At 38.4% G+C, this 23,773-nt stretch overlaps 1 protein-coding gene across 1 annotated transcript in view; it reads left to right on the forward strand.

The window, feature by feature from the left end:
* The first annotated feature begins 8,678 nt into the window (after positions 1-8,678).
* rgl1 (ral guanine nucleotide dissociation stimulator-like 1) overlaps positions 8,679-23,773 on the forward strand; it is a 98,690-nt gene continuing 83,595 nt past the window's right edge. Inside the window, exons 1-2 of the mRNA XM_062039519.1 lie at positions 8,679-8,864; positions 15,954-16,037. The gene's annotated coding sequence lies outside the window, so the exon portion shown is untranslated. The remainder of the gene's footprint in view (positions 8,865-15,953; positions 16,038-23,773) is intronic.

Raw genomic sequence — 23,773 nt, forward strand, 5'->3', positions numbered from 1 at the left:
CACCACTTTGTGGACAAATGCGTGAGCAAACTGTCCAACAGCTTAAGAACAACATTTCTCAACGAGCTATTGCAAGGAATTTAGGGGTTTCACCATCTACGGTCTGTAATATCATCAGAAGGTTCAGAAAATATGGAGTGCATCAAAAAGCGACATCAGTGTGTAAAGGATATCACCACATGGGCTCAGGAAAACTTCAGAAAACCACTTTCAGTAACTACAGTTTGTCGCTACATCTGTAAGTGCAAGTTAAAACTTTACTATGCAAAGCCAAAGCCATTTATCAACAACACCCAGAAACGCCGCCGGCTTCGCTGGGCCCGAGCTCATCTAAGATAGACTGATGCGAAGTGGAAAAGTGTTCTGTTTGACGAGTCCGCATTTCAAATTGTTTTTGTAAACTGTAGACGTCGTGTCCTCCGGAACAAAGAGGAAAAGAACCATCCGGATTGTTATAGGCGCAACGTTGAAAAGCCAGCATCTGTGATGGTATGGGGGTGTATTAGTGCCCAAGGCATGGGTAACTTACACATCTGTGAAGGCACCATTAATGCTGAAAGGTACATACAGGTTTTGGAGCAACATATGTTGCCATCCAAGCAACGTTATCATGAACGCCCCTGCTTATTTCAGCAAGACAATGCAAAGCCACATGTTACAACAGCGTGGCTTCATAATAAAAGAGTGTGGGTACTAGACTGGCCTGCCTGTAGTCCAGACCTGTCTCCCATTGAAAATGTGTGGCGCAATATGAAGCCTAAAATACCACAACAGAGAAACCGGACTGTTGAACAACTTAAGCTGTACATCAAGCAAGAATGGGAAGAATTCCACCTGAAAAGCTTCAAAAATTGGTCTCCTCAGTTCCCAAACGTTTACTGTGTTGTTAAAAGGAAAGGCCATGTAACCCAACTTACAATGTGTTGCTGCCATTAAATTCTAAGGTAATGATTATTTGCAAAAAAAAATTACGTTTCTCAGCTCGAACATTAAATATCTTGTCTTTGCAGTCTATTCAATTGAATATAAGTTGAAAAGGATTTGCAAATCATTGTATTCTGTTTATATTTACCTTTTACACAACGTGCCAACTTCACTGGTTTTGGGTTTTGTACTTAAATTGGCCCACTTTTGCTTCATAACAGTATATATTTGATCAATAATGTAGCAAATATTAGCTTGGAAAACTAACTGAAAAAAATATAACCATATTTGTTAAATACTAGATGCTGTATTTTAAACTTATTTTAATGTACTGTACTGTAACATGTAATAACTATTTGTTGACTTGTATACATATTTAACTACTACAGAAAATAATTGTTACACATAGGGTTGCAAAATTCCGGGAATATTCAAAATTGGAAACTTTCCATGGGAATTAACGGGAATATATTGGAATTAACGGGAATTAATGGGACATTTGTTGGGAATAAATATTGAATGCAACATGCTAGATCTTGCAGCATGATTATTAGCTAAAACAACCAGATTTAATGCATATCCAGTTGAATTTCAACCCTGCACTGTGCATTCATTCCTCGATCACATGTGCAGTGCATTCTTCCATCACATGCGCAGATAATTCCCAGCATGCTACACACTACAGCAGGGCTATTGAGGCCACACTAGTATTTGAGCCCAAAGACTTCATCCAGTCAGGTAAGTTTTGATGATATTACTGGGGTAAATATATTTTATCTGTGGTATTTAAGTTTAATAGAGGTGTAATTGCTTGTTACTGTATGACTGTTACTGTTGTCATGCAAGAATGTAGGTTATAGTTTGATATAGCATGCTGATTCTGTTCATTTATTCATCTGGCCTATTTCTATTCATTTGTCCATCAGTAAAATATTTTTAAAGACTACTCCAATTGTTTAGCTCAGTGTGCCGTGAGATACAGTCTGGTGTGCCGTGGGAGATTATGTAGTTTCACCTATTTGGGTTAAAAATATTTTTTGCAAACCAGTAATTATAATCCGCAAATAATGTGCCGTTGTTGAGTGTCGGTGCTGTCTAGAGCAGAGTAACCATGTAATTCTCTTCCATACCAGTAGGTGGCAGCCGGTATCTAATTGCTTTGTAGATGTCGGGAACACGTCGTGTGAGACGACAATGGTTTGTCGTGATCAAAATATGCAGGTGATAGCGGGAGGCAGCGTGCAGGTAAAAAGGTGTCCCCTGCTTAAACCAAAAATAAACAAAAGGTGAGTGTCACGACGGGGGGGTTCGCAGCTTACTGCGAGGTTTGTTCTCCCAGGATGCAAACGGTCTATTCCGGACAAGGCTTGCAGGTAGGAACATATTTAATAATGAATTAATCCTACACATCAGAAAAGACAGGAACCTAAACAAAAGGAAAGCGTGCCGTTCACACAAGAGGCTAAAGAACAAAAAAAAAACTTAACGCAGGAAACATAGACGCTAACACTTAGCAAGAACTATGAACATAGAGAAACTATCAAACTGTGGCATGAAACAACTAACACTTACGTGGACACGGCATGAATCGAACGACTAGCATAAACTTGGAATCGGACATGAAAACGAGCAACATGAACTATGGCATCGCATGAAACAAACAATGACGCCAGGACGACTGACTGGCAAAGACAGGCTTAAATAATGGTCTCTTGATTAGAGCAGGTGCGTGTCCCGAACACCAGAGGCAGGTGAAACTAGTGACAGCATGTCCAAGTCAGCATGGTAACTAAAACAAACAAAGGTGCACAAAAACAGGAACTATGGAGTCTAAAACTAACAAAACATAACAAAAACATGATCCGGACCACGGATCATGACAGTGAGAGCCCCTAAGAAAAGGCATTGGAGCTTAGGGGAGGCTATGCAGAACGAAACTAAAACTGAACTGGCTACAAAGTAAACAAAAACAAAATGCTGGACGACAGCAAAGACTTACTGTGGAGCAAAGACGGCGTCCACAATGTACATCTGAACATGGCATGACAATCAACAATGTCCACACAAAAAAAGATAGCAACAACTAAAATGTTCTTGATTGCTAAAACAAAGCAGGTGCGGGGAATAGCGCTCAAAGGAAGACGTGAAACTGCAACAGGAAAACTCCCACTAAACAGCAAAAAGCCACCAAAATAGGAGCGCAAGACAAGAACTAAAACACCACACACAGAATAACAGCAAAAAACTCAAAATTAAGTCACGGCGTGATGTGACAGGTGGTGACAGTACACCTACTTTGAGACAAGAGCTATAGTGATGCATGCTTGGTTATGGTTTAAAGTCATGTCCAACAATTGCGACAACGACTTTTTATCGTCTACTGAATTTCATTCTTTAATGATTTCTGCTAGTGGTGTGCCTCTGGATTTTTTCAATGAAAAAAATGCGTCTTGGCTCAAAAAAGGTTGAAAAACACTGGTTTAGCTGACTATTTATATCTGTGTGGCATTGCATTAGTGTTTGACAAGCTTCTCGTCTTATTCTACAGAATAATGCCACGCACACCATCTGATGTGTGGAGACACTTTACCCCAACCGATGTAGGCGGAAAGGCTGTGTACATTTGCAAATACTGTGCAAAGAGCTACGTCAAAAATGCCACAAAGATGCAGCAGCATATAAACAAGTGCCCAAAGTTTCCTCTGGGATCAAAACAAGAAACCCCAGACAAGAGTTCCTCTGCTTCCATTCGAAGTGAAAATGATGCAGCTGCATCATTAGCAGATCCAGACACCCTCCCAACAGCTCCTGGTCATTTTGGAATCAGAGGATTTTTTGACTCAATGGATGAACGCAGCCAGAGAAATGCTGATGAATGTTTCGCTCGAGCAGTGTATGCAACTGGTCTGATGCTCTCAGCCAATGTGTATTGGAAGAGGTTTCTGAATGTTCTTCGTCCAGCATACACACCTCCCACCAGACATGCCGTATCTACTCATTTGCTGGATGGAGAGTTCAACAGAGTGCAAGCAAAGGTCAAGCAAACCATTGAGAAGGCAGACTGCATTGCAGTCATCTCTGATGGGTGGTCGAATGTCCGGGGAGAAGGAATTATCAACTACATCGTCTCCACCCCTCAACCAGTATTCTACAAGAGCACAGACACAAAGGACAACAGACACACAGGCGTCTACATTGCTGAGGAGCTGAAAGTAGTCATTAACGACCTTGGACCGAAGAAAGTCTTCGCACTTGTAACTGACAACGCTGCGAACATGAAGGCTGCTTGGGCAAAAGTGGAGGAGACCTACCCTCAAATAACAACGATTGGCTGTGCTGCCCATACTCTTAATCTCTTCCTGAAGGACATCATGGCACTGAAGGCAATGGACACACTGTACAAGACAGCAAAACAAGTAGTGAAATATGTGAAGGGCAAACAGGTAGCTTCAGCAATCTACTTCTCAAAGCAAAATGAAAAAAACAAGAGCACCACACTGAAGCTCCCCAGCATCACTCGATGGGGTGGGGTTGTCATCATGTACGACAGCCTACTGGATGGGAAGGAGTCTCTGCAAGAGATGGCCATATCCCAGTCTGAGTCCCTCGAAAGTCCCATCAAGAGAATCCTGCTGGAAGATATGTTTTGGGAAAGAGTAGCTAGCAGCCAGACAATCCTCAAACCAATAGCAGCAGCTATTGCCAAGATAGAAGGTGATGATGCCGTCTTGTCAGATGTTCAATGTCTGTTTGCTGAGCTCAAAGAAGAAATCCAAACTGCTCTGCCCACTTCCCTGCTGATCCAAGCAGAGGAAACCGCAGTGGTCAAATCAATGGATAAGCGCCAAGAGTTCTGCATGAAGCCAATACACTCAGCAGCATACATGCTGGACCCAAAGTACCATGAGAAGAGCATACTCTCTGGTGAAGAGATCAACAGAGCTTACTCTGTTATTACTACCATGTCTCACCATCTGGGTCTTGATGAAGGCAAAGTCCTCGGCAGTCTGGCAAAGTACCGTACCAAGCAAGGCCTTTGGGAAGGGGATTGGATATGGCGGTCATGCCAGCACATATCTGCATCCACCTGGTGGAAGGGACTTTGTGGATCTGAGGCCCTTGCACCTGTAGCCTCAGTCATCCTCCAAATCCCACCCACATCAGCCTCCTCTGAGCGCAACCGGTCACTGTTTGGAAACACGCACACGAAGGTTCGCAACAGGCTCACGAATGCAAGGGTCCAAAAACTGGTGGCCATCCGGGCAAACCTAAGGCTCTTTGAGCCTGACACAGAGCCCTCCTCAACAGGGTTGGACAGTGACACCGAAGATGACGACAAGTCAGATGTCGAGGAAGTGGACATTGAGGAGGACGTTGATGAGGTCCAGGAAGAAAGGATTCAGAGGAAAAATGCAAAAAACAGAGGCTTGAGAAGCTTAACTAAATGCTTTCATTTTACATTTTGAATGGGACCTTTTTGGGGGGCATCATTTATTTTATTCATCCATCCATCCATCCATTTTCTACCGCTTATTCCCTTCGAGGTCGCGGGGGGCGCTGGAGCCTATCTCAGCTACAATCGGGCGGAAGACGGGGTACACCCTGGACAAGTCGCCACCACTTCACAGGGCTTATTTTATTCAACGTTCATGTTTTTTTATGTTTGATGAAAAAACAGAGGCTTGAGAATCTTAGCTAAATGCTTTCATTTTACATTTTGAATGGGACTGTTTGGGGGGCATCATTTATTTTAATTCAATCAACATTGATGTTTTTTTATGTTTGATGAAGTTCTGCTCACAAAAATAAATTTGTATTACAAATGATTGCATCCATGTCTGCTTATTATGACCACAAAATGTTTATATTTATGTCTGTATATGATGGTTATTATAAATTACCCCAAATTTCCATTAATTCCCCGTTAATTCCCATGGACGGTGTCAATTTTTCCAAACTTCCCGTGCTTAACTTCCCGAGGTAAATTTCCGGAAACTTTCCACACATTTGCAACCCTAGTTACACATAATAAAAATGGTAAATGGTAAGTGGGTTATACATGTATAGCGCTTTTCTACCTTCAAGGTACTCAAAGCGCTTTGACACTATTTCCACATTCACCCATTCTCACACACATTCACACACTGATGGTGGGAGCTGCCATGCAAGGCCCTAACCACGACCCATCAGGAGCAAAGGTGAAGTGTCTTGCTCAAGGACACAACGGACGTGACGAGGTTGGTAGAAGGTGGTAATCGAACCAGGAACCCTCAGGTTGCTGGCACGGCCACTCCCCCAACTGCGTGGCGCAGTTGGGGGAGGTATTTTTTTTAGATGAATTGGTATATTCTCAATAATATGGGGTCAGATGTATAAAAATTTCATTTTATAAATATTTAATACTATTTCAGATATAGTAAATTACTGTATATAAAATATTATTCTATAAATAACTTATATTTTTAATGTAAGAACATAAAATATGAATACTAGGGATGTGAATCTTTACAACAACTTACATTTCAATTCAGATTCTTGGGCTGCAACTCTCATAGGTCAGCTATGTGGAAATGTAAACTATTATATATAGTTTTATTTGTTATTTTTTTAGACATATCAGTACATGTAGCTAAAAATGTGGGTTTGGATATAAAAAATTATATTTTATAAATAATATTTTTAATACAAGCTTTAATAAATGATAAATCGTTTCATTATGGGAATATATAAAAATGGGGATTCGGATATGAATTGATTATTTTCAGCACCCACAATACGACAAAGAAAATGTCATATAATTAATTTCTAATAATATCTAATACATTGAACTTGTAAATCTATATACTATTTTATTGTCATTATTATCATTAATACAAAATATTGTAAAAAAAGATACAATTAAGAGTATGCAACTCTATTATAGGTCAGGTATATCTAAACTTAAACTATTATAAATATAATAGTATAGGTAAAAATATATTTTGGATCCATCAGTATATGCTAAATAGTATTGTGTCAAATATATTGAAAAATATAATAACATGTTTAACAACTCACGTTTTGATTCGATTAACATTTTGGGATTGACTATTCGCATCAGAATTGATTCCCGGTTCAAACCTATTCTCGCAATATATCATTTGGTATAACAATTATTGTAAATCCTTTTTTTCTTCTTTTTTTTTAACAAGTTACAGGTTCCAAAACATCCTCTTGGCTTCTGACGTACAGTATACAAGCAGCGGACAAACGTGAATTTGCAGGTTTAAAAATATGTATTTTTAAAAATGTATTCGTAAAAGAAAAAAAAAGATTCCTAAAAATAATGAATACCTTCATTATCGGAATGAATAACAACCGTGATTCGGATGTGAATCGTGTTTTTATTTTCAGCCCCCCTAATAAATACTATACAAAAATAATTTGTCATAATACATAATGAATAGTATTGTAAAACGTGTATGTTTCAATATTATTATCACAAAATAATGTAAACAATACAAATAAAATGATGCATTATCCAAACTTAAACTATCATAAATATAATAATATTTTTAACAGATATTTGGTGACTTTTACGGTATTATACATATATATTATTATTGCTATTATACATAATTTTTTGGGAAAATGGTCTATTCGAGGTCAGATATACATCAGTGTAAAAGCCCTAAACTACAAGCACACTTACTTATGTCATCATGCTTTTTTTCACGCTCTTTTTCCTACACCGCATGCTATAAGAGATTATTCTATTATTTGTTATTTCATACAAGTTGCTCCTTTCATGAAGTCCGAGTTTATTTGTGTTTATCCGCTTGCACAGTGAGCACAAACACACTGCGGTTGTTCCCATGACCTGCTGATGAGACCACAGGAGCCTGCAGACGAGCCACTCGGCAGCTTTCTGGGGGTCCCCGGTGCTTACACAACATGCTGATGGTATAAAAAACAACAACACTTGAAAGCCTCCTAATGAATTTGAGCTGTTTCATGTTGGAGGACCACCAACTGTGAGACACTGCCTACTGTTTTACACTTCCTGCAAGCAGGAGGCCCTGACAGGGCCAATTCTAGGGGTCCAAGAAGGTGATATTGTGAGGACAGGAAACAATATTAAATGATTGCAGTCTACTTTTTAATAGCATGCAGTAAACAGTTTGTGTTAAACTTGACTTTGTGGCCAATTAGTTATTTTAAAAAGTACATTTTAACAGCCTGATGCTTCCAGGACTTTGAAGCGTTGCACTGTCATCTAATGGCCAATAGTTGTAATTACATATCTCTACAACATTTTTATTTTTTTTGCTTTTATCTACATTTATGGCCAATAGTTGTAATTACATATCTCTACAACATTTTTATTTTTTTTGCTTTTATCTACATTTATTTTGTATTGGTAATTCAATTTGTATTGCACATTGTTTTAAGTAAATTGTGAACAATGATTCACAATATAATGCATGAAGTGCAGTGTTGTTTATGTTCCTGTTTTAACCAGCAGATGGCAGTGTAGACTTTGTATTTAAGCAAACAGGGCTGTCCAGTTACTTCCCAAAACACTCCCATTTTTAATGCAATCTCGTCACACGTTTCTTCATAATTTTGGTCAAGTATACATAAGAACAGTGTGTGTTAGCCTGCTAAACCATAGACATTTTAAGATTAATGTGTGTTAAACGGCACCATTTTACCCGGACAACTAAGACAAGTGCACTAGATATGTCACGTGATCCGGAAGTGATTCGCTTGGATTTTAGCCCGCGAAAGAAGACGCTGAAGTATACGGAAAATGTTATGTTATTTAATAATGAATTTTATTTAAAAGCATTTAACGTACCTTTGAAATCCCACCCGACTTGAAAATAGTTCGACAAGTATGAATGACTACGAATAATAAAGTGAATTATGATTTCCACCCACGACGCAGCTGAAATATGGTGAGCAAGCACGTGTTAAGTGTTACCTAAATGTTAAAAGTTTGAATTCAAATGATCTCAAAAATGATTAAACAGTATAATTTATTTAGATTTAAGTGATTAATTTTGTAAAGTAAATGTTTTGGAACGGAGTTACATGTAACTTTAAAAAAAATACATATATATATATATTGTTTCACTGTATTTGTATTGTTTTAATCTATTCAATCCATCCACAAAGTATTAAAACCATAGAATAGAGGTCTTCAACAGGGGGTTTGGGAGGTACTTTTTTAAATATTTAGGTAATTGGGCTTTTTCATATTGTAGCGGCTGGCTACGGGGTGTTAGCCAATGACTTTGGCTGGGGGGCGGGACTTCCGGCGAGTGATAGGGAGGTGACGTTGATGATAGTAAAACTTTTATTAGTAGATTGCACAGTACAGTACATATTCCGTACAATTGACCACTAAATGGTAACACCCGAATACGTTTTTCAACTTGTTTAAGTAGGGGTCCACGTTATTGTATAGTATTGCCGGGAAAAGAGGGCAGATGCACATGGAGGTTGTTGTGTGGTTGAGTCGCATCTTGTGCAATAAAGACAAGACAAACAAATAAGATGTATGAGTCTACATTCCTGGAATATTACAATATGTATTATTTCTACGCTAATGTAAATGTTCTTTAATACACATTAACATCAATGCAACACACTGTAGTGTTGTTTAAACAGGCCCGACTCACTGTACCTTGCCGTTTTAAAACAAAAACATAACATAATGATATTATTGTATTCCAGCGTTTAAGATTGCTAGCAATTAGCACTCTAGTTGCCAGCTTGCAAATATCGCTGTAGTTGACAGCCCTTTGAGACACTCGTGAGTAAGGTCTATATAAATAAATAAACTTTAATTGATTGATTGAAATTTAGCGCTAGTTGTCAGCTAGCGATTAGCACTCTAGTTGCCAGCTAGTGATTAGCGCTCTGATTTGTGTTGATCGACTGCCCGGATCATGTTTTCTTTATGTTTAGGATTCCCTTAGTTCTGTTTTTCAGCACCCGGGTTTGTGTTTCTTGGTTGCCAATGTGGGTGCTGATTATTTTTTCACCTGCCTCTGATTAGTCGTCGGGGCGCTCACCTGCTCCTGGGCACTAATCAGAGAGCAATTTATTCCTGCCTCTCGCCACACTTGGTCTGGCTGTTTTGTTTGCTACACGCAACAGTTACGTTTGATGATTCTTGCTTCTTGTTCGTGTTTTCTATGCAAAGCTTTTCTGTTAGCTTTGCCATAGCTTCCCATGCAATCAGCACACTTTTCTGTTAATTGTGTGAATGCTTTGGAGTATTCACAAATATGGTTTTCTACACCAAAATTCATCTATTTATTCAAGTTATTCTTCTTCTCCAGATTTTGGCGCGCTCTACCTTACACATTTTTCACCCGATTCAAACTGTTCAGCCTATCGCTTGATTTCCCTTGACAAAATCCAAAAAATCCCAGATTTCCTAGAATTCCTGGTTTTCCGTGACATTTTTCCCATTCAAAATGAATTGGCCATTTTTCAAACTTCCACTATTTCCACATTTTTCAACCAATTCAAACTATTCCACCCTCAACACATTCCACCATTCTGTAAATTCAAACCATACCTTTTCCAAATTCCAAAAAATTCCAGGATTTTCCAGAATTCCTGGATTTCCAAAGCCCTATTTCCACCCTTTTTTCTGGCGACTACTCCTTCCACATTTTTTTTACGCATTTCAACCATTCTACCATCAAAATATTCGTCTTAATTAGGACAAAAACTAAGTTGTTTCTTGAACTGGAAAAATTCCCAGTTTACTTGAAATTCCAGGAATTCTGTAATACCCTTTCTCTATTCAACATGTTAGTACTTCAAAATTTCTCGACCAAATTGAAAAATTCCAACACCAACCATTTCAACTCATTCAAACCATTCAAGTTTTTTACCATTTTCCAAAAAAATCCCGCCTTTTCCGAAATTCCCAAATTGTTTGGAAATTCCTATTGAAATCAATAGGACATTCTTCAAAGTTCCACAAATCCCACATTTTTCATCAGATTCAAACTGTTCCAACTTCAAAATATTTAGCCTGTTTGGGAATTGTGTGCTCTACTTCAACAATTATAAAAAAAATTCCAGGATTTCAGTTCAACTTCAGCATTGGAGCTTTCACATGCAATTCCTGAAGGAATTGCCTCATCTGGTTTATATTCTTGCCTGATTTATGAAGAATAAATCATTTTCCTACCTGCACACTGCTTCCGGAGGTCCGTCTGCATCTTGGGGAAACGATCTGCGCATTACCATGCGACCCAACCGTAACATAATTGTCAGCAAGCAATTAGTGTGCCAGTTACCAGCAGTATTTACATGTTATTTGACTGCTAGCTAACTTTTTGTATTATATGAATATCTTAGTATTGCACAATAAAAGGCACATTTATGACAAGTTTGATATAAAATAAAACCTTTTTTTACAAGACATACACTACCGTTCAAAAGTTTGGGGTCACCCAAACAATTTTGTGGAATAGCCTTCATTTCTAAGAACAAGAATAGACTGTCGAGTTTCAGATGAAAGTTCTCTTTTTCTGGCCATTTTGAGCGTTTAATTGACCCTACAAATGTGATGCTCCAGAAACTCAATCTGCTCAAAGGAAGGTCAGTTTTGTAGCTTCTGTTACGAGCTAAACTGTTTTCAGATGTGTGAACATGATTGCACAAGGGTTTTCTAATCATCAATTAGCCTTCTGAGCCAATGAGCAAACACATTGTACCATTAGAACACTGGAGTGATAGTTTCTGGAAATGGGCCTCTATACACCTATGTAGATATTGCACCAAAAACCAGACATTTGCAGCTAGAATAGTCATTTACCACATTAGCAATGTATAGAGTGTATTTCTTTAAAGTTAAGACTAGTTTAAAGTTATCTTCATTGAAAAGTACAGTGCTTTTCCTTCAAAAATAAGGACATTTCAATGTGACCCCAAACTTTTGAACGGTAGTGTATAAGTTAGGGGTCCCTGCTCCATCAGTTTGGTGGTCCATGATGTGGAAAACGTTGAAGATCCTTGCCATAGATATCTATGATTGACACTGTAAATCCACTCAGCGGCCACTAATCGGCCTTGACGAGGATATTTTTGGTCATTTAAGAACATTATATTGTTTATTGTGGTTCTAGTAGTGTAAAACTGTCCTAATATTTTGATAATCCTAATTTGCTGAGAAGGCACAATCTTTGGAAAATTAGCCCCCGGTATGACAGATTCCAGTTCTACATACCCTACAGTAATAAACATTGTCAGTTTTCGTGTTATTAACAGTATTCACATTAGTATTTAATATTCATTAACTCTTTCTAACAAAACCAAAAAAGGTACATTAGAAAAACAAAATTACTATTGTTATTATAGTGAAATTATGTTATTATAATAAAAGTTATTGAATGGAAATATTTGTGATATTTGTATTTTTCCATCAATAAAAGGAGGTTATTAGTATAGCATTATAATTTGATTAATTTTTAATAAAATATTATAAAACTAGTGCTGGGCGATATGGCCTTTTTTTAATATCTCAATATTTTTAGGCCATGTCATGATACACGATATATATCTCGATATTTTGCCTTAGCCTTGAATGAACACTTGATGCATATAATCACAGCAGTATGATGATTCTATGTGTCTACATTAAAACATTCTTGTTCATACTGCATTAATATATGCTCATTTTAAACTTTCATGCAGAGAGGGAAATCACAACTAAGTCAATTGACCAAAACTGTATTTATTAAACAGTTATTAAGCAGTGGCACAAACATTCATGTCATTTCAAAACAGAAAGTGCAAGATTGTCGGAGACATTTTAAAACAAGCTATGAGTGCACTTTTGTGCATGATGTCACTAAGATGACATATCAAAACAACACTAAATTAAAGTGCACTTTTTGTACAGAACGCCACTACAATAGTTTAAAACAAATAAAGTGCACTTTTGTGCATGATGTCACACAAGATATTTCAATAACTGTCAAATAAAAATGAGTTGCATAATAAGAAATCAAATCGCTATGTGGTAGGTTCCTGCGGACGTAATCTCCTTCTGTTCACTATTTTTTTCATACGGTGTTGATGTGGAAATGGTTGGCTTGGCATTTTGTTGGTGTGGCACTGAACGGAGATGTTGACATGCGGAGTTTCAAGCACTCTTCATTCTCTAGCGGGTGACTTTTCAAATGATGCTACATATTAGCAGTAATGCTACTTTTTGTAGCAAGGCTTTTGCCCCACACTTGACAAATTACGGTTGTCTGTTCGACATATTCCCGCTTGAAGTCAACCACCGCCAGACGATGGACCCCGTGCTATTTTTCTTGGGAATTAATTCTTCCTTAATTTGTTACCAGATTCGCACCTTCTTTCTCTCGTATTACCACTCGCACCACAGCTAACGTTACCATGCCGCTACCTCTCTGCTCCGCGAGGGCGTATACGTATGTGATGTATGTAAGAAGGTGCACTTGTTTTATGTCTCTGTGAGAAGGAAAGAAAACAAAGAGAGAGAAACGCCTGTATTGTAATGCCCGCAGCTAAAAGCAACTGAGTGAGAACGTATACTCGAATATCACGATATAGTCATTTTTTATATCGCACAGACAAACCCGCGATATATCGAGTATATCGATTTATCGCCCAGTCCTAATTAAAACACAAAAATAGGCTCCAGCTAGGTCGCAAATCTGTGTGCAGTTGAACACCCCCCCTTCTCCAAATCACCACAAACTTGTCCCATTCGTTTGTTTTACGTTTGTGCTGTAAAATGTGTGGTCTAGCTATGATAGTTTTTAAGTTATTAATTTCCCAATATTTATAGCCATCCCCACCCCCTTGTCAAAACCTCCCCAAACCAGTATCAATTGTTTGTGCTGGTTTGTGCTGCACAAAAAAAAGTTTTTAACATTTTATGGTGTTAATGTGTAGATAACGTGGTATTAATCAGAACTATGTCAAAATCTCCCTAAACCTGTCCCATTTATTTGTTGCTGTCTAGGCTGCAACAATTTTTGGTCTAACTCTTATAGTTTTTAGGTTATTAACGGGTTATTAAGGGGAACTGCACTTTTTAGGGGAATTTTGCCCATCGTCAACAATGCTAATAAGAGACTAGAAGACAAAAGCTTTTTTTTTTTTTAATTACGATCCTAAAGATGATTAAAAAAAACACTTGGAAAGTGTGGTTAATGGGAGTCACTATTGTAGCCTTCAAAGCCTTCAAAACGTTTTATATACACACTGCAAATATATATGTAATGTAGTAACAGACATGTTCAAAACAATATGTAATATGTTCAGTATTTACCGTAATTTGTTAATTTTTTGCATTGCTGGAACTACTTTCCTTGGCACCTCTATTTCCGGTTCCATAGCAGCACACTTCCGGCTTCTGGCAACAAATGTGTGTTCCTACTTTCGGAAACAAACGCGTGTTTTAATCATGGCAAACTTGGTAACAAACAACGAAGACGACTATTTTGGGACAAATGAGGATTCCCAACCTTTTTGAAGCTGAATATACGGAGGATGAACTTCTGTTTATAGAAGCGAGCACGAAGAGAGACTAAAACGTTGGAGAAGCCGATAGAGTGAGGCATGACTTGCGGGTGTAAATGTGGAACTTGGAGCCAAGCTATGCGGACATAAATGGTGTGTTACCCAAAGTCAACTTGAAAATACGTCCTGGCCAGCAGGACCAAAACGAACAATAACAATGACGCAACAACTTGATTATTGTGTGAATGCTCCAAAGCATTACACATATGGTTTTTAAACATCTTTTTCTTCTTCTCCAAATTTTGGCGAGCTCTACCTTCCATATTTTTCATCCGATACAAGTCGTTCCAACTTCAAACTGTTTAGCCTATTCCGGAATCGCGGGCTTTCCCTTGACAAATTCCAAAAATTCCCAGATTTTCCAGAATACCAGGTTTTCCGGGACATTTTTCCCATTAAAATTCAATTGGCCATTTTTCAAGCTTCCACCATTTCCACATTTTTCAACCGATTCAAACTATTCCACCTTCAACATATTCCACTCATTCTGGACATTCAAACTATCACTTTTTAAAGTTAAAAAAAATTCCAGGAATTCCCATTTTTCCTTAGCTTAATAAATAAATAAACTATAATTTATGGGGGATATTGATTTTTGAAATAGGAAAAGTAAGAAGGGCAGCATGGTGGAACAGGGGTTAGTGCATGTGCCTCACAATATGAAGGTCCTGAGTAGTCCTGAGTTCAATCCCGGGCTCGGGATTTGCATGTTCTCCCCGTGACTGCGTGGGTTCCCTCCGGGTACTCCGGCTTCCTCCCACCGCCAAAAACATGCACCTGGGGATAGGTTGATTGGCAATACTAAATTGGCCCTAGTGTGTGAATGTGAGTGTGAATGTTGTCTGTCTATCTGTGTTGGCCCTGTGATGAGGTGGCGACTTGTCCAGGGTGTACCCCGCCTTCCGCCCGAATGCAGCTGAGATAGGCTCCAGCACCCCCCGTGACCCCAAAAGGGACAAGCGGTAAAAAATGGATGGATGGATGGTAAAGTAAGAAGGAATATAAAATACAAATGTATTTCAGTTTTAGGAGTTAAATGGTGGAACAAGCTCAGTGATGAGTTGAAGACATGTAGTTCTTTGTTAAGGTTTAAGAAAGCCTTGAAAGTTGAAATAATATAAAATTATAAAATATAGTAACAATTACTTTCATCCCATTGATTTTTTTGAACGTTGATGTTCCAGGTAATCTTATTTTCAGTGAATGTATAGGATAGGCAAATATAAGCCTTGGCTTCAGCCTATTCCTTTTTCTTTTGTTTTTGTATGTAAATGTGTATGATTGTTAAATATGTACAATCTGTACTGTTAAACTGATCACACAAAATGGTTGATTACATGACCGAAATAAACTCATTTCATTCCATGTCCGGAACCAGTTAACAGCCATAAACGAGGGACGCCTGTAATGTTCTGCATGATTTACAGGTGAATAATACTTTCCATTTGTGTCCCCGTTAGAAGATGACAGGATGTCCAGTAATGTCCGCCGTGTTTTCGAGCCACCGGCACAGGAAGTGGAGGAAGGACACCACTTCAGCAAAAGTCTGTCAATCTCTCTCTTTTGTTCTTTCATTCACTGATTTATCCTTCAGTCACTTCCAACTATCAGCTCCCATTACACAGGCATTTTAATGATTGATATGTTTCTTAAGAGCCCCCTGTTATGAGTCACTCGCTATATATAAAGCTAAACATTGCATGAAGCATCCCGAGGAATGTTGTCACTCGTTGTGAGTCACGTCTGCAACGGAACACAAGTTTGTGCAACAATCCATGCAAGGCGATTTAAGCTGCCCTGCCGTGTGGGTTGTTTGTTACACACACAAAAACACAACAGGATGCAAAGTCTGACTGCTTAGAACAGCTAAATCCACATTGTTTTATGTGTTTCGGTGCACTGCCAGCTCCTGTGTAATAATCCTCTTCTCAGCAACAACCACAGCAGTTTTTACGCATGAGTGCGCTCAACATAGCCATAAGAGTCTTGTTCCGGTAAAAAATAGAATGTTACACATTGATTTTATTTGTGATGGTTTGACCTTTGCGCACTGTGGCTTATTGTTGCCAAAAATGAATAATTAAGACGCCTCTAAAGACAAGGACAACTAAATAAGTTATATATACAAGGGTTTTTTCAATCTTATTAATGACACTTTTGAAGTCTGATTAATTATGATTAATCACAGGTTATTCTTTGCGTGCATGAATAAAATTTGCTCAAGAAAATAACCCAATATATGAATTAAAAAATGTTATTTTGTAGTCAGAATGTCATACAGAAACATTTTTTTAAATGTTTTACTAAATTGCAAGTCATTGATTTGCTCAAAACTTGGTGAATTAAGTGCACATTTGGAAAGTCTCTGGGCACCTCACGATTTGATTACGATTCAGGATTCAGGAGCCACGATTCGATTGAAAATCGATTCTTGATGCGTCATTAATTAATGTACACTACCGTTCAAAAGTTTGGGGTCACATTGAAATGTCCTTATTTTTGAAGGAAAAGCACTGTACTTTTCAATGAAGATAACTTTAAACTAGTCTTAACTTTAAAGAAATACACTCTATACATTGTTAATGTTGTAAATGACTATTCTAGCTGCAAATGTCTGGTTTTTGGTGCAATATCTACATAGGTGTATAGAGGCCCATTTCCAGCAACTATCACTCCAGTGTTCTAATGGTACAATGTGTTTGCTCATTGGCTCAGAAGGCTAATTGATGATTAGAAAACCCTTGTGCAATCATGTTCACACATCTGAAAACAGTTTAGCTCGTTACAGAAGCTACAAAACTGACCTTCCTTTGAGCAGATTAAGTTTCTGGAGCATCACATTTGTGGGGTCAATTAAACGCTCAAAATGGCCAGAAAAAGAGAACTTTCATCTGAAACTCGACAGTCTATTCTTGTTCTTAGAAATGAAGGCTATTCCACAAAATTGTTTGGGTGACCCCAAACTTTTGAACGGTAGTGTATATCGATGCTGTTTTACATTTATTTTCGTTTCAATAAATAAGCGGTTATCACTTGCAACTTTAAAAAACAGTGCATTTGTAATAACAAACAGTTAAATTCATTCCTCTTATTCTGAGTGAGGTGGCTCCCTGCAGTCGGCCAAATTTTAGAAACAATCTGCATTACATTATTTACAATAAGTTAATCGATTATCGATTATTGACGGTCGCTAATCGATTTTTATAATCGGTCATGTCCAAATTGCGATTGATTTAAAAATCGATTATTTCCCCCACCTCTACTTGGCAATAATATAGCAAACAAGGTGCAGATATACAGTACAGGCCAAAAGTTTGGACACACCTTCTCATTCAATGCGTTTTCTTTATTTTCATGACTATTTACATTGTAGATTGTCACTGAAGGCATCAAAACTATGAATGGACACATGTGGAGTTATGTACTTAACAAAAAAAAAGGTGAAATAACTGGAAACATGTTTTATATTGTAGTTTCTTCAAAATAGCCACTCTTTGCTTTGATTATTTTTTTTGCACACTCTTGGCGTTCTCTCGATGAGCTTCAAGAAGTAGTCACCTGAAATGGTTTTCACTTCACAGGTGTGCTTGAAGCTCATCGAGAGAATGCCAAGAGTGTGCAAAGCCGTAATCAGAGCAAAGGGTGACTATTTTGAAGAAACTAGAATATAAAAAATGTTTCCAGTTATTTCACCTTTTTTTGTTAAGTACATAACTCCACATGTGTTCATTCATAGTTTTGATGCCTTCAGTGACAATCTACAATGTAAATAGTCATGAAAATAAAGAAAACGCATTGAATGAGAAGGTGTGTCCAAACTTTTGGCCTGTACTGTATATTAATAGGTAATGTAGTAAACACACCCATTAACTATTTTACTTAGTGCACCATTTACATCTGCACTTACTCTTCCTTAGTTTACCAGTTGCTTAAACAAACAAGTTTATTTACCTTTTCAGATGACAGCGCTGATCTCTTTTTTTGTACAAACTACACCTCAAAGGTAGTCTGTGCAACTTTACATGAACGACATCTTGCCGCACTCGGTCTCCTCAGATGTTAAGTGTCCTACATGCAGTGGCTGTCCATTTGGAAAAGGCATTGTTTATTTCATCTGTGGTAAACGCAGCCAGCAGTTTGTTGTCCTCTGTTTGCTGTCCTCGTAGCATTCATGCTCGCGCATCTTCACATTCATATTTCGTTTTAAGACGATATTTTAATCTTGATCTGCGCCGATGATAAGAAAGTTTGCCGCTGCAATACTAACTAATTACCTCAGTGATATCTAAAGTTCCGTTGGAGTTTGTTCTGAAGTGAGCTACCTATCATCACACTACTGTGTGACGTGATCACTGACTGCAATGCGCTGTGTATACTTGCACTGTATGTATATATATATATGTATGTCTTGTGTAATTCTGCATCTACAATGATAATTACAACGAGAACATTCCCGCAAAAATTTTGATGGGCCTACTATCTGTGCCCTGGACCACTAGCCGGGGGTCGCCGGCAGCCGCCGTGCTTTTAAGATGGTGCCGAGTGTCAGAATCTGTGAGTTTTAGGTGTAACTGTACAAAATGAGCTACAGAGATAGCCTAAAATGTTAGCATGTGCTAACATGCTAACACTTAGCATGTGTGCTAACGATGGCATGCTAACAGTTAGCATGTCTCACATGTCAATTAACACGGCTGTCAGGTGTATGGCTTCGGAAATTAGATGAAACCCACGGCTTACAGTCGTACCTCGCGACTCCACACTTTGAAGTATGCGGCTTCGCTCGATCGCAGATTTTTTTTAAAGCATATTCTACGTAGCTTTAGCGTAAATTAAGCATTTTCAAGCATACAAATTGCTAAATTAACTAAAAATATCAATACTACTGTAAGGTACATTTCACATTTGAATCGATACGGTACCTTGGAATCAACGGTACCATTTGTTTTTTTTTTAACAGTGAGCTGAGTATTATAACTGGGTTGTGCAGTTGTTATATCTTGTTTTCTTCTTACGTTTCTGGGTCTCATTTGCAAGTACTATGTAGACTTTGCATGCAGTTGCGATTCCAAAACGTTAGATGGCAATTAGGGATGTCCAATAATATCGGACTGACGATATTATCGTCCGATAAATGCTTTAAAATGTAATATCGGAAATTATCGGTATCTGTTTCAAAATTATCGGTATCTGTTTCAAAAAGTAAAATTTATGACTTTTTAAATCGCCACTGTGTACACGGAGGTAGGGAGAAGTACAGAGCGCCAATAAACCTTGAAGGCACTGCCTTTGCGTGCCGGCCCAGTCACATAATATCTACGGCTTTTCACACACTCAAATGTGAATGCAAGGCATACTTGATCAACAGCCATACAGGTCACACTGAGGGTGGACGTATAAACAACTTTAACACTGTTACAAATACGCGCCACACTGTGAACCCACACCAAACAAGAATGACAAACACATTTCGGGAGAACATCCGAACCGTAACACAACATAAACACAACAGAACAAATACCCAGAACCCCTCGCAGCACTAACTCTTCCGGGACGCTACAATATACACACCCCGCCCCCACAACCCCGCCCACCTCAACCTCCTAATGCTCTCTCAGGAAGAGCATGCCCCAAATTCCAAGCTGTAGTTTTGAGGCATGTTAAAAAAAAAAAAAAGCACTTTGTGACTCAAATAATAAATATGGCAGTGCCATGTAGGCACTTTTTTCCATAACTTGAGTTGAAGTTGTTCTCTTATTTTGGAAAACCTTGTTACATTGTTTAATGCATCCAGCGGGGCATCACAACAAAATTAGGCATAATAATGTGTTAATTCCACAACTGTATATATCGGTATCGATTGATATCGGTATCGGTAATTAAGAGTTGGACAATATCGGATATCGGCAAAAAAGCCATTATCGGACATCTCTAATGGCAATAGGGTAGAGGCTCTGGCAGAGCTGTGCATAGAGAGAGTATGGCCAATTCGGTTTCAAAATTGGTACCAAACATGGCGCCCTGTAGTTATGTCAGGAGCTTTGGACTAATCAGGAAAAGTATGGCCAGACAATCTCCTAAAGGACTGGTCAAAAGCCACTCAGGTAACTACAGGGCGGCATGTTTGGGACCAACTCTGAAACCGAGGTTAGCAATACTCTTTCTATACTCTTGGCTCTGGACTACAGTGTATTATCTAGGAAGTAGTCTTTTCCATTAAGTTGAATGTGCCAATCTAGTCTTTTTTTGCACCAACAAAGTGTTTATGCTGTATGTATTGTACTTATTACACACCAGTTCATTACTGGTGTGTAATGGGGGCGGCATGGCGTAGTGTGTAGAGCAACCGTGCCAGAAACCTGAGGGTTGCAGGTTCGCTCCCAGCCTCTTACCATCCAAAAATTGCCGCTGTTGTGTCCTTGGGCAAGGGACACTTCACCCTTGCCCCCGGTGCCACTCACACCGGTGAATTGAATGATGAATGATAGGTGGTGGTCGGAGGGGCCATTGGCGCAAATTGCAGCCACGCTTCCGTCAGTCTACCCCAGGGCAGCTGTGGCTATGAAAGTAGCTTACCACCACCAGGTGTAAATGAATGATGGGTTGTACATGTAAAGCGACTTTGGGTACTTAGAAAAGCGCTATATAAATGCCAGGTATTATTATTATTATTATTAAATTTGGAGGTGTTGAAATCCCCTGTAAAATCGCTAATGCTAATCAGTAGCATGTGCATGGAAAAGCAATGTAATTTATATTTTCTATCAGGCATACATACTTGCTTTGTTGGCATTGAAAATTGCAACATCATCGAGAGACAGCTTGACTAAGTCCGCTTTAAGTGCTGCTTGAGTGATTGTTTCCTCGCCAAGGGTTTGAGACGATGTTTAGTCTGCAACCGGACGGAAAGTCAAAAAGGTATCAAATTTGGCACAGTTTCATTTTTTGTGAATCGATGCCTGGAAATACCGATGGAATTCGGTCGATGCCTATAAAAGTAAAGAATTCGGTATTCATACCTAACTACAATAGTATTGGCCATCAGATCCAGAACCAATCGGACCATGTTGTTCAGTACTATGGTCACTGATTGGCTTAGCCTCAGACAACAATAGTATATTGGATTAAAACAATGTAAAGGTGACTAAATGGGGTTATTTCATGTCTGGTGGGCTTTTGTAATGTTGAAAAACTTATTTAGAAGGTAGTAAATTGTTTTTTTATGCTCTAGTTATGAAAATATTTTATTTCTAATTATTAATTCCTACTTTGCAGAAATTGATTTACCACAGTCAGGCCTGGAACCAATTAACATAAATAAACAAGGGTTTACTGTATTAGCTTGTGTAGACCACGTGCCTCGTGACTTTGGGAGACTGTGGTTATTTGAATAGAGGCCTTAACGGCATCATTTACGGCAAGGGTGTCCAAACTTTTTCCACCAAGGGCTGCATACTGAAAAATCAATGTGTGAATCATATTTACATAGCGCTTTTCTCTAGAGACTCAAAGCGCTTTACATAGTGAAATCCATTATTTTAACTACATTTAAACCACTGTGGGTGGCACTGGGAGCAGGTCTTGGCCAAGGACACAACCGGCGGTGACTTGGATGGCGGAAGCGAGAATCGAACCTGGAACCCTCAAGTTGCAGGCACAGCCGCTCTACCAACCGAGCCACGCCGCCCTACAAACAGCCGATACATATTTAATGATAAAAGTTGGTGTCAGCTTTGTGTTATAGGTGGCAAAGTGTATGATTATTAGTTATTGGTATCAAAATTTCAAGTTTTTCTCATTTCATTACTTACATTTCATTACATGTTAACTTCTTTTTGTTTGATTTTATCCGACAATATGATTTACGCAAAATAAATGTTTATACCATGCAGACATCTATGATGTGTTTAATGAACATTAAAGATCAAATAACAATTTAACAGACTATTCATCCTGTGAGAGACATTTATACTTTGACGTAATTACAATGGTTCATTTACTGTTACACTTGTATCATAGTAGTACCTCAACTTACAAGCTTAATTGGTTTTCTGACGGAGCTCTTAACTCAAAACACTTGTATCTCAAAACAACATCTCCCATTGAAATAAATTTAATTGATGCTTGGCCCCCAAAACAGCAGAATTTTAACATGTAACATATATTTAAAAGGAAAAGCACACTTTAATATAAGACTATTCTATAAAAACAATACAATAGATTGTACTACTAACAACTGCAGTAGTTTTATGATAGTAATGTAATAGTAATGTACAGCATTTACATTGGAGAGTCTACTTCTATGTCTCCTTTGGCAGCTTTCACATTTTCATCGATAAATGTGCGCCTCTTTGATATTATTTTACATTCTGCTTCATTATTAGTGCAGACGAGTAGTGATATGCTCAAATTGCTTTGTCATGTTTTGATGAATATCATCCACTTCTTCTCAGCACTTTCCTTCACACTCACGTTCCCCTTTCCCAAACAAAGTTATGTCCATAGACCGGATGTTTTTGGTGGGTCTTACAGGGTTCACGCTGACATCTGCTGCGCTGACTCATGGCGGAGATGCTTGTAACTCAAATTTTTGCTTGCAACGTAAAACATAACAAATAGCTTTTATCTCAAAACAGTCTTAAGTGAGGTACCACTGTATGTTAAATGTTGCCTTAAACTTTGCCTGCAACCTTATTGAAAGGCCTACTGAAATGCAATTTTTTTATTTAAACGGGGATAGCAGATCCATTCTGTGTGTCATACTTGATCATTTCGCGATATTGCCATATTTTTGCTGAAAGGATTTAGGATAGAACAACGACGATAAAGTTCGCAACTTTTGGTCGCTGATTAAAAAAAAGCCTTGCCTATACCGGAAGTAGCGTGACGTCACAGGAGGAAGGATTCCTCACAATTCCCCATTGTTTACAATGGAGCGAGAGAGTTTCGGACCGAGAAAGCGACGATTACCTCATTAATTTGAGCGAGGATGAAAGATTCGTGGATGAGGAACGTTAGAGTGAAGGACTAGAGAGGCAGTGCAGGGTGTATCTTTTTTCGCTCTGACCGTAACTTAGGTACAAGGTCTCATTGGATTCCACACACTCTCCTTTTTCTATTGTGGATCACGGATTTGTATTTTAAACCACCTCGGATACTATATAAATAAATAATGATAAATGGGTTATACTTGTATAGCGCTTTTCTACCTTCAAGGTACTCAAAGCGCTTTGACAGTATTTCCACATTCACCCATTCACATCCTCTTGAAAATGAGAGT

The sequence above is a fragment of the Entelurus aequoreus genome, linkage group LG27, assembly GCF_033978785.1.
Source record: "Entelurus aequoreus isolate RoL-2023_Sb linkage group LG27, RoL_Eaeq_v1.1, whole genome shotgun sequence".
Lineage (NCBI taxonomy): Eukaryota > Metazoa > Chordata > Actinopteri > Syngnathiformes > Syngnathidae > Entelurus > Entelurus aequoreus.